The following is a 15,631-nucleotide window of genomic DNA, read 5'->3' as shown; positions in this document are numbered from 1 at the left end:
TTAAAAGCATTTTGTATAAAAATATCCAATCAAATTATCTGGAGAAATTTGTGGAAAAGCTCTTCAGATTATTCTGCGGATAGCTCCTTGATGAGCAATCTTAATAAATCTAAGAGCTTCTTTCTGTAAAATGTAGTTTTATTTTCTAGCCATAACAGTAATACATTTAAAATCTCTAAGATTCATCCTATGATTTCAAGGTCAAATACTTAGTCAAAGTGTATGAATATAAAATCAGTTAAGAGGATATACTGCTTGCAATGTCATTTTCTTGTTTAACTTACAAAGTTAAGGTTCAAACCAGTATATAAAGAAGATGCTAAATAAAATTATTTACTTTTGAGTCTGGAAGCTCAAAATAGATCCACAGGGCACAGCCCCAGAGGGTGGGAATGGTCACACATTAAGTCAGACTCCTGGAGCTTGCCTTCATACTTCCCACTTCTCCATTTCAACACAGAAAGTTAATAGTTGCCTCACTTTGATTTAGGACAGGGTATGATTTAAAAAACAACTCTTGGTAGACTTCTAGGTAAGAAAATTTACCTCTTAAAAGGGCATACTATCAATATTTGTAATAGCTACAGAGATGTTATTATCGTTCCTAGGGCTGACAGAACAAGAAAAAATCATTTCTGAATAATTCCATAGGCATTATTCTACACTGGATGCAAATGTGAGTCTTGTTGAATTAAAGACAGTTAAAAACTTTGAGAGTACTTTGTGTGTCCTCAATTTTTTTCGGATTAAAATAAAACAGAAACATGAAATTTTCCTCAGTCTACAAATAAAGTGCATATCCCCACACTCCTTTCTACAGAAAACCCTCTCTGCCCTCTCCAGCCAAATAAAATGTTTATGTTCATTGACTGTTGACTACATCCACAAATACCCCGTAGGTGAAATCAGTTCAGTGAAATTCTGTTTAAGGGTACGAAAGCCCATCTGTGTACTTTATCATAATCTTCAAAAGGTGTGTTAGTTTATCATTACTGAAATAAAAATGACTACTAAGGAAAGGTGTTCAGGTTCAGTTCCTTTTTTTCTTTTTCTTTTTATTTAAAATTCTGAATCTGGTATAGTCCCTTGAATTTGTGTTCAGAATGTGAATACAGTAATTTGCTTTTACTTAACTAGGATCCTACAATTACTTTTACTTCCATAGGGCCTAACGGTTCCCTAGCATCTCCACAGCTGTCATTTCTAACTATTAACATAAGAATGCTAGCATAACTTTTCTCTGTTTTCTTTTCCAAAGTGCAATAGAATGTCGTATAACTTAATTCTGTGATATCATAACTCCAATATTCATGAAAATAATTTTAAAATCAAGACACTTCCTTGAGGAATACAGAAAGAACATGGAATCTAGAGTCAAATGTCTTGGTGGTATCAAAGTGCTATAACACAGGCAAGTCAAGTAAGCGCTCTGAGACAGGAACATTCCCTTATCATATTGGCAGTAGAATCAAAAGGACATACTGGTTGTATAAATAGTAAAATATTATATGCATGGTAGCTACTGGTATATTCTAATTTCTACTAACTGTCCAAACTTGTGAAATGTATTCATTTTTTGTATCTATATTAGCTTTAAGCATGAGAATTAAGATGATGAAAACAAATTTTAATCTCAGGGCACTAATTTATCAGAAGATACATAAATCAAAGAAAAAAAGCAACCTGTCATATTATTTTCTAAAATGAATACCTTATTTAACATTATAAATTGTGTATAAATTTATACATTCAGTTTTGTTGTTTCTGTATTTTACAACACAAACAAGGCAAAAATACTCTTCAGAAATATTTGCTAGAAATAAAAGGCAACACCAACACTGAATAAATATAAACAAATATGGTAAGTACACCTACACAGAAATCAGTACATGCTATTTTTAATCAAAACCCAAAACCACCATGGTATTTTTATGCTTTATAACTGAAGAGGACCTTTCAAACCAGTGTCCCCAAATTGAACAGTGAGTCACTTTAACACTGATAAAAGTAAAATTATGATCTTATGTAATACCAACACCTAGCTGTCATAAAATGCAGACAACTATTTGAAATCCTTCCCTTCTGGTAAGGCATTGAGAAAAATTCCACTTGCTTTTTTTTGTTTGTGTTTTCAGACATAGTCTTGCTCTGTCGCCCAGACTGGAGTATGGTGGTACGATCTTGGCTCACTGCAACCTCAGCTGCCCAGGTTCAAACAATTCTCCTGCCTCAGCCTCCTGAGTAGCTGGGACTAAAGGCATGCACCACCACACACAGCTAATTTTTGTATTTTTAGTAGAGATGGCATTTCACCATAGTGGCCAGGCTGGTCTTGAACTCCTGACCTCGTGATCAGGTCACCTCAGCCTCCCAAAGTGCTGGGATTACAGGCGTGAGCCACTGCACCTGGCCTCTACTCACTTTTTAAAGTGATGGGATTCCAGTGGAATATGGTCATTTATTTATTTATTGAGACAGAATCTTGCTCTGTCGCCAGGCTGGAGTGCAGTGGCGCGATCTTGGCTCACTGCAACTTTCACCTCCTGGGTTCAAGCGATTCTCCTGCCTCAGCCTCCAGAGTAGCTGGGACTATAGGCATGCGCCACCACGCCCAGCTAATTTTTGTACTTTTAGTAGAGACAGGGTTTCACCATGTTGGCTAGAATGGTCTCCATCTCTTCACCTCACGATCTGCCCGCCTCGGCCCCCAAAGTGCTGAGATTACAGGCATGAGCCACCATGCCCAGGCCTATTTTATCTTCATAGTCTATAAAATATTATCCTTACACTATCCTCTATTTATCTGTAACAATCCTGACCATCTCAGAGTGTAAACTCTTTGAATCCAGGGATTGCAACTTGATTTATGATTAAATAGGAACATAATTGATGATTTATGATTAAATAGAAACGCAATGCGCCTGAAAAAAGGGGAAAAAAAGTCTGAAGATAAATCCTTAAAGATAGATAGACAGATAGATAGATAGATAGACAGACAGATAGATAAATTTTTTTTTGAGATGGAGTCTGCTCTGTCAACCAGGCTGGAGTGCAGTGGTGTGATCTCGTCTCACTACAACCTCTACCTCCCAGGTTCAAGCGATTCTCCTGTCTCAGCCTCCCCAGCAGCTGGGACTACAGGTGCACACCACTGCGCCCAGCTAATTTTTGTATTTTTAGTAGAGATGGGGTTTCATCATATTGGCCAGGCTGTTCTCCTGGCCAATATGATGAACTCCTGACCTCGTGATCCGCCCATCTCGGCCTCCCGAAGTGCTGGGATTACAGGTGTGAGCCACCGTGCCTGGCCCAGATATTTTTAAAAATTAGTAGTTGAGGAATTATATTGGCTATCCTTCAACAGATAAAAATCTGAAAAATATCAATGAAACAAAAATTCCTTTATTAAAAACTCAGCTTCGATATGTGATGAAATAAAGATGTAAACAAAGCATATAGATTTCCAATACTGGAGAAGGTACATACAAATAATCAGACACTAAACATCCTGATACCACACACTTAAGAACTCTACTGGTAAATTCTTTGTGGATTTCTTCAAAAAACACTGTTTTAATATCTATCACCAAAATAAGAATGTTAATTCTTGTTTCTTCACACAGGTTTAAATTTATGGTTACTACTTGAAATATTATAAATCTTATATAAACTTAACAGAATATTTTCCCCACTACTTTAGGCAAAAACTTAGTATCAAAGGTAACATGTGGTAACCATTACATTTTTGCAATTACAAATACAAGCTCATTTTATTAATAAAAACAGTTAACACGGTACTGAGTATATATCAGGCACTGTGCTATAAGCTTTATAAACATAATCTCATTTAATCTACAAAACTAGTGTTCACAGGGATTATCTGCTTTATCCATGGTCACACACTATAGGAGCAGGATTTAAACCAAATCAGGTTTACCAAATTCCAGAGCTGATCTCTTTTTCCTAAGAAAGCCAGTCACTTTTCGTTAAGTGATTTTAATCGCTGACATCTGTCACCTGTAGTACATGCAGAAGTGGTTCTAAATTCTAATAATAATTGTAAACCATACTCTGTCAACTGAGACTTGGAATCTTAGTGTTGGGGAGAACTTATCAGCATAGAGCCAGAAAAGGCCACATACGTACTTCAAAAGTCTAAGAGATAGATGCTTCAGAGGCATTAACACTTCTTTAAGTCATGCCAATAGCAAAATTGAATTTTACTGTCCTCTTTCGGGGGAAGACATCACTGATGCCCCAACCATGTATAATCAAAAAAATTTTACAGTACTGCTCACTTTGCACTATCAATACCTACTTTATTGTTCTACTCACGTCACTGCCCTCTGCCTTTTTACCTTTGTGCCCCTGCTGCCCACAGAGTTACTAGAAAATAGTGCATCTGTTTGTGGCCACAATGGTTTGCTTGGGGATCTGACCCAGTAATTCTTTCATTCAGGGATAAATAGAATCCACCTGACTCTAATCTTGCATTCTAGCTCACTTCAGCAACTAGGCTTCAACATCAAAAAGTGAAGAAACCTGAAAAAGACTTTCAATGTGCAGCTTTTCTTGGCTAAGTACTGAACAGTGGTTAAGAGTCAACAGATTTAATCTGGGTTGTCCCATTAACGTTCTACGTGATCATAGGCAAGATTACCCATTGATGTGATCCTCAGGTTTGTTAACAGGCATAAAGACACATTCTAGTTATAAAGCAGGAGTGTAGTGCCTTTCTCTAAATAAATAAGAAATTAATCTTTTACATCTCTGGAGTTTGACTCCTCTCTTATGACATAAGGGTATTTAAGTATATTATTATAAAAGAGTCTGACCTCTTTCTTTCAAATCTATAATCTATGCTCCAAATCTAAGATACAGACCATGAGGCAGGTTAAGAATCATTGAGCATAAAGCGAGATGAATAAGAGAAAAACTGGGCAACAGGAACATCAACAGCCATAATGGTGCATAAAGCTAACTGCTTAAAACAGCTTTCACTTTTATAAGCTATAAAACAGCACCTTTACAAACTAGTCTAAAAGAATAATATACACTTTGTAGTAAAATGTTCTATTTTAGAGGAACATTTATAAAAAAGTTTTTATATCTCATCTTCCTGATGTTCTGAAACTATATTCTCCAAATGTTTTGCACATATATATATATGGAAATTTTATTAGACTGAATTAGGTACAGAATAAAAATAAAAATAGCCATTCTCTGAAATATCTATCTGAAATATCTTCATTTCTCTCTCCTTACACATGATTCATCTAAAATGTCTTCTAAACCAGGCATGGTAACTCATGCCTGGAGTCCCAGCTACTTGGGAGGTCAAGATGACAGGATCACTTGAGCCCAGGAGTTCAAATCCAACCTGGGCAACATAGTGAGGCCTCATCACTGGAAAAAAAAAAAAAATTAAATGTTACTTCCTTGTCCACATTTTTGCTGAATACTAGATTGAGTTATTTACATAGAACTTCCTACTATATCACTTAACATCTAATAAAAATTGTTTATTGGTATATATATACCATATATGTTTGTAGATGTGTGTGTGCACATATAATCTACTACTAGATTCAACTGCTATATTAGTCCATTCTCACACTGCTATAAAAAACTGGCTGAGACTGGGTAATTTACAGAGGAAAGAGGTTCAATTGATTCACAGTTCAGTATGGCTGGGGAGGCCTCAGGAAACTTATAGTCATGGTGGAAGGCAAAGGAGAAGAAAGGCACTTTCTTCACAAGACAGCAGGAAGAAGTGCTGAGCAAAGGGGGATCTTGAGAACAGCATGGGGAAAACTGCCTCCATGGGCCAGGCGCGGTGGCTCAAGCCTGTAATCCCAGCACTTTGGGAGGCCGAGACGGGCGGATCACAAGGTCAGGAGATCGAGACCATCCTGGCTAACATGGTGAAACCCCGTCTCTACTAAAAAATACAAAAAAATTAGCCGGGCGGGGTGGCGGGCGCCTGTAGTCCCACCTCCCACCTACTCGGGAGGCTGAGGCAGGAGAATGGCCTGAACCCGGGAGGCGGAGCTTGCAGTGAGCTGAGATCCGGCCACCGCACTCTAGCCTGGGCAACCAAGCGAGACTCGGTCTCAAAATAATTAAAAAAAAAAAAAAAAAAAAAACTGCTTCCATGATTCAATTACCTCCACCTAGTCTCTCCCTTCACAGGTGGGGATTATGGGGTAACAATTCAAGATGAGATATGGGTGTGGACACAAAGCCTAGCCATATCAGCTCCTAAATGGCAGAGGTTTTGGTTTTTGACTAACCTTATCTCTAGCAGCAGTACTCATGAATTTATTAAATAAACTAACAGATTTTGAAGGCATCCTACATGAAGACCACACCACGGTGCTAGGCCCTTAGGTAGACTCAAGTGATATAAAAAAAAAATGGTAATTTTTAGGCTATGTATTTATTATGGAACCCAAACTTTTATGAAAACATATTTAGAATTTGGATAAACTATACTAAAAATAAGCTTATATTAAGAAACAGCTAATTCTATGATTCAAAGATTCTCTTTATAGATACCAGTTATTCTCATGTGACAACATCAAGTTTATTGCTAAACTGATTGATTTCCTTTGAATTACTTTAGAATCTTAGGGAAGAAGGTGAAGGGAATTTCTTCCTAGCAGATATCTCCAATATAACTGAACGTATTTTGTATCTCCCAAGTAATGACTCAATCTGATTGTTCACCTTGGTCCAAGATAGGTATTTAAAACTTTATCTTGTGTAATAAAACTGCTTTTGAAAGTGCTAAGTAAATTTACGCTTTGAAAATAAATACTAGTTGTATTCTCAAGGCACAGTGGTTGAGAGTAAGTCCATCCTTTTTCTCTGAACATTATCATAATACATTTCCTTTTTTTAAATTGTACTTTACCTTAATAAATTTTTATGCACCATAGGTGCTGGAGTTGATGTCTTCAAAAGGTATTCATAATAGAAGGAGCTGATGCCTGCAACAAAATTCCAGTGTTCAGTGTTGAGTATTCTGAAAGAGCCACAACTGCTGTTACTGGCCCATAGAGCTTATAGAGAAATAGCTCATTTGTGCCTTTTTTTTTTTCATTTTTTATTTATTTATTTTGAGAGACAGAGTCTCACTCTAAACCCCAGGCTGGAGTGCAGTGGCGCAATCTCGGCTCACTGCAACCTCCGCCTCCCAGGTTCAAGTGATTCTCATGCCTCAAGCCCTCCGGGTAGCTAGGATTACAGGCACCTGCCCCCACACCTGGCTAATTTTTGTATTTTTAGTAGAGATGGGGTTTTGCCACACTGGCCAGGCTGATCACAAATTTCTGACCTCAGGTGATCTGCCCACCTCAGCCTCGCAAAGGGCTGGGATTACAGGCGTGAGCCACCACACCCGGCCTGCCTTTCTATTTTAAATACACTTTTTTAGAGCAGTTTTAGGTTCACTGCAAAAGGTTTCAATTTTTAAGTGGTAATTCCTATATGGTACTTGACCTAGGAAAGCTTAATATGAAGTCTCTTATCTACACAGGACAGGGATGGAAGGCTGTATTTCTTTTTTGGATGACTTATCGTTACTTTGAATATAAAAAGCCATAGGCACAGAAACACAATGAGCGACAACTACATACCTACCAGGATGTCTATTTAAACCAAAAGGAAAATAACAAGTGTCTGCTTGCTGTGGAGGAACTTGAATCCTCTTACATTGCTGGTAGAAATACAAAATGGTCCAGTCACTGTCAAAAACAGCTGGGTTGTTCCTCAAAAAGTTAAACATGCAATTACCATAAGATCCATCAATTCCACTCCTAGTTATACATGCAAAGAACTGCAGACAGACTTACACAGGTATTTGTATATCAATGTTCATTGCAGTATTATTCACAATAAATAGCCAAAAGGTGGCAACAACCTAAGTGTGAAAAGGTGAATGGATAAACAAAAGGTGGTATATGCCTACAATATTATTCAGCCACAAAAAGAATGAAGTAGTGATAAATGCTACAACATAAATGAACCTTGAAGGCACTGTACTAAGTAAAATAAGCCAGACACAAAAGGACAAATATTGTATGACTCCACTTATATAAAATGTCTAGAATGGGCAAATTGACAGAGACAAAGTAAGTTAGCGGTTATCAAAAGCTGGGGGGAGAGAGGAATAGAAAGTAACTGCGGAATGTATACAGAGTTTCTTTTAGCTATTGGGTTAGCCTGTCTTCACATTGCATAAGTAACACACGTAAGTAACTGAGACTAGATAATTTGTAATGAAAATACGAACAAATTTCCTCATAGCAGAAGGTAAAGTGGGAGCAGGTGCATCACAAGAGAGGGAGCAAAAGAGAGAAGAAAAAGGTCCCACAAGCTTTTAAACAACCAGATCTTGCGTGAACTCAGAGTAAGAACTCACTCATCACCAAGTGGATGGTACCAAGCCATTCATGAGGGATCCCATTCCATGATCAACAACTCCTGCTAGGCCCCGTTTCCAACACTGGAGATCACATTTCAACAAGATTTGGAGAGGACACACATTCAAATCATACCAAGTATAATGAAAGTGCTTTGGAAAATATTCAGTAACAAAAAGCAATGAACTACTAAGCCGCAAAGACACAGAGGAACCTTAAATGTACCTTGCTAAGTCAAAGAGGCCAATCTGAAAAGGCTACCTACTGTAGGATTCTGATACAACATTCTGAAAAAAGCAAAACAATGGAGACGGTAAAAAGATCATTGGTTGTTAGGGGTTGGTGGGGGATGAGGAAGCGAAAGATGAAGGGATGAACAGGTAGACGCAAAGAATTTTTAGCATAGTGAAACTATTTTGTATGATACTGTATGATACTGTAATGGTGGATACATGTCATACATTTGTCAGAACATACAGGATGCATTTGGTTCATCAGTTTTAACAAATACATCACACTAATGCAAAACGTTAATAAGTGGGGGAAGGAGAGAGTACATGGAAACACTCTATACTTCCTTTACATTTTTCTGTAAATTTAAAACTTCTTTTTAAAAAAGTCCATAAATTTTTTTAAGTTTTAGAAACAGTGTGATGATTGCACAACATCATTAATGTAATTAATGCCTCTACATTGTATGCTTAAAAATGGCTAAATTATAAATTTTGTGTTATATATATTTTACCACATTAAAAGACAAAGCACTCCCTTTTTTTATAGGAAAATAATCCTGTTATTCTAACGGGGAAATGGTAATAGTGAATCACAGCCTGATGTACAAATTGATGAAAATCTCCATGAAAAAATTTCTCACCAAATATTACTCCACTATAATAATGAGATTTAATTTTATTTTTGAGTGCTCCTATGTGAACAAAAACAGTATTTTGAAGGATCTCTGGTTGCATCAACATGGAAAGCCCCAGAGCTCCCAGGTCGCTCCTCTTACAACTAAAAAATCCAAAACACAACACAAGAAAAACACAGGACACTGCTGAAAGGTAGGAAAAAAGAAGGCTGGCTGCCTAGGGAACTCACAATTTGATAAATAACGTGGCAATGAGTCCCCTGCATCTCCTTATTGCCTCCCACATATCTCTAACAGGGTGATACAGAAGACTCCGATGAGGCAGCAGGAAGAAAAAAAAAAGCTCCAAGAAAGCTTTTTTCTAACTAGCAAAGGAATGATCAGAAAAAGGGTGTGCAAACAACAAAAAAACATTTTTGGCGGTATCTGCCTGACTTCAGCCAATCATCAATTAAAAAACAGCTTTACTGCCCACTTTCAGCAGGCCAAATAGTACGTTAAAATTTCCACTCCAAAAACCTCTAACCTATTCCATCCTTGCAGGCAGCCTAACTTACCCAACAGTAGTCAATCAGGAAGTTTGGCAGGCTAATTTTCCATCATCTACCGAATAGGCTGAGGGTATTTTCACTGGGGCAGAAACAGGAGGAACTGACTTTACATTCCCCTCTATGGATTGCATTCCTCCAACTGGTTAGTGTCTACAGGGTGTAGCAGCAAGCTAGGCCTCCATCCTGACCCAGCAGCAAGGAGACTTTATTAAGAAGGAAATCCAAAGCACAGCTAATGGCCACTATGTCTGTTGTTAGTGGGACGCAGGAAGGAGTTGATCAAGCCTGAACTACCAGATAACAACAAGGAGACTGTAGAAGTCGGGGCTAATTCGTATTCCACTTTCCTTCCACCCCTGGTGTCACTGATGCCCAATGGAAGCTGGGTCTCCATACCTACCCAGAAGCAAAGAGACCTGTGAAAACTGATTATGCAAAGGAGATTTTTTTTCTCATACCCAACAAAAATAGAGTGGGAGGAGTCCTAGGGAAAAACATTCTAGCAACTATCTCACAAGCCCAATCCAAAATCGCAATAGCCTGCCATGACTTTAAGCTTACAAGTTTTACCTAGAAACTGCCACTCACCAATCAGAATTCACCAGCCCCTGCAGGACACTGCCAACACCAATGAACTTGCAAAAAAAATTACATAAGCTTCCTCTGTAACCCCAATAAAACCCCAGACTTTTCCTTTGTTCTTCAGACACACCTAGGGGCTACCCAAGTTTGTGTGTCCTGAACTGCAATTCTTCTATATTATTTCCAAATAAAATCTTTGCTTGGAGACTTGTCTGTAGATATTTATTTCATGCTGATAGACTGAAGAGGCAGTGTCAAGCAGGGCTACTCAGCACTCCTATTCTCCACTCCACCCATCAGGATCAACAGAGCCCAGAGGGAAGCAGAGTCCCAACCCACTCTGCACCAATGAAGCCAAAGAAGGTGAAGGAATGCAGAGCTGGTGGGCACTCCACTTCACCCTCCTACTCCTGGTAGCAGTGGGCTCAGCAGGGGACCGATCTTAAACTGAAACCAGAGGTAAACAGGAAGGGAGGTAGACCACTTTAGCAAGAAGGCGTCAGTGGGCTGAGGAGGTGAACATCACATCCTATCTGCAAAGGCAATGTAAGTCAGTGTCCCATTTTGCTGTAGTGGTACTGGGGGAAAGGGCAGGCAGTGGGAAGGTGAGTATATACTCAACCAGCCCTCATGTTACACTTCAACAAAAAAAAACACATCCAAAGCCTCATAATATCCAGAAATCAGTGTCATCCCAAGAACCAGGAAATCATAATATGAATGAGAAAAAACAACCAACTGATGTCAAAACTAAGATGAATCAAATGTTTAAATTATATGACAGGATTTTAAAGTAACCATCAAAGACATGTTTCAAAAAACCTTCAAAATTCTCTCAAAAAATGGAAAATCTCAGCAAAGAAACACGATTAAAAAAATAACCAAATAGAAATTATACAACTGAAAAATATAATAGCCCAAATGAACTCTCTGGATCAATGTTAGAGTGGAGATGAGAGAGAAAATCTCCAGGCTCAGATGGTTTCACAGGAAAATTCTACCACGCTTCTACCAGATTTAAAGTAGAATTAACATCTAATAAGGTTTAGTACTTACTCCTTCAAAATATTTTAAGCTGGAAAAATTTGAGAAAATCTCAGAAGCAGGTAAATCACTCTTACCTTCCTCCAGCTCTTCTCCCCTGGCCCAGGTCATAAAATCTAGAAAGGATTTTCTGACATTCCCCCGAAGCAAGCCATAAGATCCTCGTTTGAGAGGTGTCCTTCCCATACTCAGGAAAGGAACATCCTGATCTCTGATGATTTAGGGTCACAGAGAATAACACCTTGCTATGTTCCCTCCGGTTTACTACCATTAGGTCATACTTTTTAATCCAGTCATACACACACTATCCACTTCTTCATCAAACCTAGCACTAAAAGTACACAGATTTAGGCCAGGTGCGGAGTGTGCACCCCTGTAGCTCCAACTACTTGGAAGGCTGTGGCCAGTAGATACCTTGAGCCCAGGAGTCCAGCCTGGGCAACATGGTGATACTTTTTCTCAAAAAAAAAAAAAAAAAAAAAGACAGCCAGATGCAGTAGCTCATGCCTATAATCCCAACACTTTGGGAGGCGGAGGCAGGTGGATTATCTGAGGTCAGGAGTTCGGGACCAGCCTGGCCAACATGGCGAAACCCCGTCTCTACTAAAAATACAAAAATTAGCTGGGCCGAGTGGCGGGTGCTTGTAATCTCAGCTACTCGGGAGGCTAAGGCAGGAATTTGAATCGCTCGAACCCAGGAGGTAGAGGTTGCAATGAGCCAAGATTGTGCCACTGCACTCCAGCCTGGCGACCAGGGCAAAACTCTGTCTCAAAAAAAAAAAAAAAAAGACAACCCACACACATTCACCTCTTTCTTCAGGTTCCTTTCCCTTATGAGGGCTGTGTGCCATGTAAAACTTCTATTATATAAATGTATCTGGTGGGGACCCGGAGCAAGCAGACCTCGCAGACCTCGCCGGCTTCACACTCGCCTCAGTGTCTGCTGCACCCGCCGCTTCCTGTCCTAGGCCACGAGACCCAGCAGCTAGAAATTCAGCATGTCTATTCTCAAGGTCCATGCCAGGGAGATCTTTGACTCTCGTGGGAATCCCACTGTTGAAGTTGATCTCTTCACCTCAAAAGGTCTCTTCAGAGCTGCTGTGCCCAGTGGTGCTTCAACTGGTATCTATGAGGCCCTAGAGCTCTGGGACAATGATAAGACTCGCTATATGGGGAAGGGTGTCTCAAAGGCTGTTGAGCACATCAATAAAACTATTGCGCCTGCCCTGGTTAGCAAGAAACTGAACGTCACAGAACAAGAGAAGATTGACAAACTGATGATCGAGATGGATGGAACAGAAAATAAATCTAAGTTTGGTGCGAACGCCATTCTGGGGGTGTCCCTCGCCGTCTGCAAAGCTGGTGCTGTTGAGAAGGGGGTCCCCCTGTACTGCCACATTGCTGACTTGGCTGGCAACTCTGAAGTCATCCTGCCAGTCCCGGCTTTCAATGTCATCAATGGCGGTTCTCATGCCGGTAACAAGCTGGCCATGCAGGAGTTCATGATCCTCCCAGTAGGTGCAGCAAACTTCAGGGAAGCCATGCGCATTGGAGCGGAGGTTTACCACAACCTGAAGAATGTCATCAAGGAGAAATACGGGAAAGATGCCACCAATGTGGGGGATGAAGGCGGGTTTGCTCCCAACATCCTGGAGAATAAAGAAGGCCTGGAGCTGCTGAAGACTGCTATTGGGAAAGCTGGCTACACTGATAAGGTGGTCATTGGCATGGACGTAGCGGCCTCCGAGTTCTTCAGGTCTGGGAAGTATGACCTGGACTTCAAGTCTCCCGATGACCCCAGCAGGTACATCTCACCTGATCAGCTGGCTGACCTGTACAAGTCCTTCATCAAGGACTACCCAGTGGTGTCTATCGAAGATCCCTTTGACCAGGATGACTGGGGAGCTTGGCAGAAGTTCACGGCCAGTGCAGGAATCCAGGTAGCTAGGGATGATCTCACAGTGACCAACCCAAAGAGGATTGCCAAGGCCGTGAACGAGAAGTCCTGCAACTGCCTCCTGCTCAAAGTCAACCAGATTGGCTCCGTGACCGAGTCCCTTCAGGCGTGCAAGTTGGCCCAGGCCAATGGTTGGGGTGTCATGGTGTCTCATTGTTCTGGGGAGACTGAAGATACCTTCATCGCTGACCTGGTTGTGGGGCTGTGCACTGGGCAGATCAAGACTGGTGCCCCTTGCCGATCTGAGCGCTTGGCCAAGTACAACCAGCTCCTCAGAATTGAAGAGGAGCTGGGCAGCAAGGCTAAGTTTGCCGGCAGGAACTTCAGAAACCCCCTGGCCAAGTAAGCTGTGGGCAGGCAAGCCCTTCGGTCACCTGTTGGCTAAATAGACCCCTCCCCTTGTGTCAGCTCGGGCAGATCGAGGCCCCGACCAACGCTTGCAGGGGTCCCTGCTAGTTAGTGCCCCTCACTCACCGCCGTGGAGTCCGTGCCGCTTCCTTAGAACTTCTACAGAACCAAGCTCCCCGGAGCCCTGTTAAGGCAGCTCTAGCTTTGCCGTCGTGTAATTGGCCCAAATCACTGTTTTTCTCGCCTTACTTTCCACCAAGTGTCTGGAGTCATGTGAGCCTCGTGTCATCTCCGGGGTGGCCACAGGCAAGATGCCCGGTGGTTTTGTGCTTAAAATAAAAAGCCTCAGTGACCCATGAGAAAAAAAATAAAAATAAAAATAAATGTATCTTTTCTCTTGTCAATCTCTTTTTTTATACCAGCCTCAGCCATGAACCTAAGATGAGTGAGGAAAAGACAATTTTCCTCCCAAACACACCAATTTTACAAAATCTGTTCCAGAAAATAAAGGATGAGGGGAAACACCTGATTTTATGACTATTATTACTCTTATACTAAAATAATACAGTACAAAAAGACCAAGGCACAACAAAACCAAAGGAAAGTACAAAATAGAAAATGACAGACCAATATTTCTCATGAACTTAGATGCAAAATCATCAACAAAATATTAGCAAATCAAGTCCAGAAATATAGAAAAATAATTACAGCAGATCCCCCTTACCATGGTTTCACTTTCTGAGGTTTCAGTTATCTACTGTCAACTGTGGTCAGAAAATATTACATGGAAAATTCAAGAAATAAACAATTCATAAGTTTTAAATTGCACACCATTCTGGGTACCATGATGAAATCTCACTCTGGCCCACCCAGGACATGAATCACCCCTTTGTTAAGCATGTACACACTTCTATAGGCTACCTGCCCATTAGTCACTTTGCTGCCTTCTAAGTTCTATCAGCTCAACTGTGACAGCATCACAGTGGTTGTGTTCAAGTCATCCTTATTTTATTTAATAATGACCCCAAAGGGCAAGAGCAGTGATGCTGGCAATTCCAACTTGCCAAAGAGAAGCCATAAAGTGGTTGCTTAAATTAGAAAGGTAAAACTTCTTGATTTAACAAGGAAAGGAAAGAAATCTTATGCTGAGATTGCTAAGACCTATGGTAAGAACGAATCTTCGATTCACGAAATTGGGAAAAAGGAAAAAGATTTTCTTGCTAGTTTTGCTGTTCCACCTCAAACTGCAAAAGTTATGGCCACAATGCATGATAAGTGCTTAGTGAAGGTGGAAAAGGCATTAAATTTGTGGAAGACATGAACAGAAATGTGTTCTAATTTATAGCAATCAGGTTTGGTACTATTTGCGGTTTAATGCATCCACTGGGGGTCTTGGAATGTATCCCACACAGATAAGGAGAGACCACTGTATATACAATAACCAGTGGAATTTATTCCAGGCATGCAAGCCTGCTATAACATTTGTAAATCAATCAATGTAATCCACCATGTCTACAGACTAAAGATATTTATATGATCATATAAATTGATGCTGAAAAATCATTCAACATAATTCAACATCATTTCATGATTAAAAAAAAAAAACTCTCAGCAAATGCTGGTTCTTACCTCTACTGTACTCATTGTGTACCTCAGCACTTACCACCCTTAAATGATGGTATTCATTTTTAAAGGTAATTTGAGTTCACATTATTGCAGACTTTTTGTTCTTTAAAATAGGTACAAAAAGTATTGATTGTATAATAAACCTTTAAGGTGGCAATATCACTGGCACTTTTCTTTCTGGATTTTTGTTGTTTTTGTTTTGTTTTGTTTTGTTTGCTAGAGATGAGGT

At 40.0% G+C, this 15,631-nt stretch overlaps 1 protein-coding gene and 1 pseudogene across 2 annotated transcripts in view; one reads left to right on the top strand and one right to left on the bottom strand.

Moving 5' to 3' along the window:
* The window catches only part of LOC113225054 (transcription initiation protein SPT3 homolog), a 276,875-nt gene that overhangs the window by 72,801 nt on the left and 188,443 nt on the right, over positions 1–15,631 (bottom strand). The window lies entirely within an intron of this gene.
* On the top strand, positions 12,347–14,144 carry LOC111543106 (annotated as a pseudogene). Its single transcript, XR_002731751.1, has one exon. The product of XR_002731751.1 is annotated as an alpha-enolase pseudogene (transcript).

This window comes from Piliocolobus tephrosceles, chromosome 5, assembly GCF_002776525.5.
Source record: "Piliocolobus tephrosceles isolate RC106 chromosome 5, ASM277652v3, whole genome shotgun sequence".
NCBI classification, from domain to species: Eukaryota; Metazoa; Chordata; class Mammalia; order Primates; family Cercopithecidae; genus Piliocolobus; species Piliocolobus tephrosceles.
This window is presented reverse-complemented; position numbering and strand designations above follow the sequence as displayed.